At 30.7% G+C, this 3008-nt stretch overlaps 1 pseudogene; it reads right to left on the reverse strand.

Annotated features, from left to right (window-relative positions):
* Positions 1–1736: 1736 nt before the first annotated feature.
* LOC128283881 (cytochrome b-c1 complex subunit 8-like) lies at positions 1737–2005 on the reverse strand (annotated as a pseudogene).
* Positions 2006–3008: the final 1003 nt, after the last annotated feature.

The following is a 3008-nucleotide window of genomic DNA, read 5'->3' on the forward strand; positions in this document are numbered from 1 at the left end:
GATAATCGTATATCTTAAGCATATTTTATATATACACACACAGAGAGACACATGAAAACACCTGCACTTGCGCCTTACTTTGCTTAGGCAAGCACATATTTTTCATCTTAGGCAATGTAAGGATTCTAGTGTCTAGAGTGAACCTTGTGCCTTTGAGAACACTGGCTGGGTCAGTGTGTGTGGTCAAGGGCACTAGGCGCAAAGTCCTTTATATAGCTCGACTCGAAGGTTCGCTTGAAATGTAGGAGAGTTTATATAAAAATATAAGCTTGAAAAATGAGTTTGGATAAAAAAAAAAGCGTGTTTAAAAAAGGACCGGACCTCAGGTAAGATTTTTTTGGTCCGGGCTTCGCCCGAATTCACTAAAGGACAAAAAAATTTATTTTTTAAATATTATTTTCTTATTATTTTCTCTCTGTTTTGCTACCATTTTACTATTATGTTGCTACTATTTTGTTGTTATTGTTTAGATATTGTATAAAATAGAGGTGCTAATGGGCCGGGTCGAGTTTGGGTCGGACTCAACTAAAAATTTAGGCCCATTTACTAGGCCTAGGATTGACCCAAAAAATGGGCTTAAAATTTTGCCCAAGCCCTACGAGGATAAAAATGCTAAAACTAGGCCCGATCCGGCCTGCCTGTATTAATTTTTATATTATTTTTAAATATATATAATACATCAAAAATACTAAAACCATCAAAATAAATATTTCCCAACAAATTGAAAATAAATTTTAAACAATATGTAGATTTAAATAACACTAAGAGAAATGCAACTTAACAAGTAAATGCCTCTAAAATAATAACAAAATTAACAAATGCCTATAAAATAATAACAAAATTAACAATAAAATAAGTTTTATATAATATCCAAACAATAACAATAAAATAGTAGCAACATAATAGTAAAATGGTAGCAAAATAGGAGAAAACAACAAGAAAATAACATTAAAAAAATAGTTTTTTTGACCTTTAGTAAATTCGAGCCGGGCCTGGGCCAAAAATGCCTTACCCGTGGCCCGACCCTTTTTTTAAACGGGCCTTTTTTTTTTGTTCGAACCCATTTTTCAAGCCTATATTTTTGCCCAAACCCTCCTACATTTCGAGCAGGCCTTTATTGCCAGACCCATGATCAGGTCTAGTATAAAACTTATTTTATTGTTAATTTTGTTATTATTTTAAAGATGTTTGTTAATTTTGTTATTATTTTAGAGGCATTTGCTTGTTAAGTTATATCTATGTAAGTGTTTTTAAGTATACATATTTTTAAAATTTATTTTAATTTATTAAGAAATATTTATATTGATGTTTTAATATTTTTGATGTATTATATATATTTTAAAATTATATAAAAAATAATATAAAAATTAATATGGGCAGACCGGATCGGGCTTTATTTTTAACATTTTTATCCTGTTCAAGCTTGAACAAAATTTTAAATCCATTTCTTTGGCCGAACCGGGCCCGAGCCTAACAAACTGGCCTAAAATTTTAGTTAAACCCGGCTTGGGCCCATGCACACTTGGGGGAAAAAAAGAAAAGAAAAAAAACCTCAAACGCTTCACCGTTACACTACGATAATGTTAAAATATATTCATCAATCTTTGCTCCAAATGCATATTACAAAACTTGTTGAAAAAAGTTACAATAGAAGAAAATAAAGAATAGAGGAGAAAAAGAATTAAAGTAAAAAAGAAATAATAGAATAGATAAAGAATTAAAGGCTTCCTGACGTTTTAATACATGTGCTCTAATTTTTCCTTTTCTTTTCTTTCAAGTTGTGGACATAAATGTAAGTTCCAACAAGAGGAACAAGGAGGAGAGTAGCACTTAATCATTTCTTGGAAACCTTGTGAAAGATCTTGCTTGACAGATCCTTCCACAAACCACTCATAATCTTCTGTTGGGATGGCGACAAAGCGTATACCACTGCCCTCATCTTCACCTGTTGTTTCCCTATTTTCCTTGGGATTTTTTCTATCAAAACTAATCTAGATGTCTGCATTATTCGATCCCATTTAAGTATGATAAGTTACTAATAAACTCTGGCCTCCCTTTCAAACCAGTTTGAAACAACTCATTCTTATTTTCATCAATCCAGCAATTGTCTTTACTTCACACTTCTTTTCCTCCACTAATTCCTTTGTTTTCCCAGCAAGAATTCTTGTTAACTCTTCTCCGACATCTCTTTTTCAATCTCTCCATCATTTTCAGCTATATATTCTTCTCTAAATTTTCAATTATATTAGTTTTTTTTTCCACCTTTTCTCGTAACCCACTTATTGTTGTTTGACTGAAACGTATTGTTTTGGTTAAGATTGTGAGATAAATGAAGAGGGAACTATCTTGATGGCAATGAAAGACAAGAATGTGCACTTCTTTAATTTATCTGTAGTAGATGTGTTAACTGAAATTATCCTTCTCATTTCTTGCCATTTTTCAGTGAACCCAATTTTTTGGCTATATATGATTAAGGTGTTAATTCCATTTGTTTATTATCATCGAATTTGACTTTACTAACATGTATGAAAAACGTAGTTTTTATGATCGGAGCTCGAATAAAAAGAAAGTTTTAAATATTCCTCTACGTAACTAATGTATTTGTCTATAATTTAGATGTTAGATGCTTGACTGAAACTTTTAATTTGATACTTTATATGCTATTTTTTATCGATATATAAATTGACTTCTTCCATTAGAAAAAATAATTTTGCACCGGTCAAAGACTCCAATTGACTTGGAAGATTATTGCACTATGTATTTTATCTCGAGTTTTTGGGTATGTATTTTGGATTTGATTTTTAATTGATATTTCCTATAAATTAATTATTTATTTTATGTTTGATTTGTGAAATTTAGGAGAGTTTTAATTAAGAATTTCTAAGTAGTTGATAGATAGTAACTTGTGCATGAATAAACCAGAAATGTTCATAAAGTTGAAAGCACAACCATACAAGTGCCTCTATTAGAATCTTAAACTAGAAATTAGGAAAAGAATATGCATGGAT

The sequence above is a fragment of the Gossypium arboreum genome, chromosome 11, assembly GCF_025698485.1.
Source record: "Gossypium arboreum isolate Shixiya-1 chromosome 11, ASM2569848v2, whole genome shotgun sequence".
NCBI classification, from domain to species: domain Eukaryota; kingdom Viridiplantae; phylum Streptophyta; class Magnoliopsida; order Malvales; family Malvaceae; genus Gossypium; species Gossypium arboreum.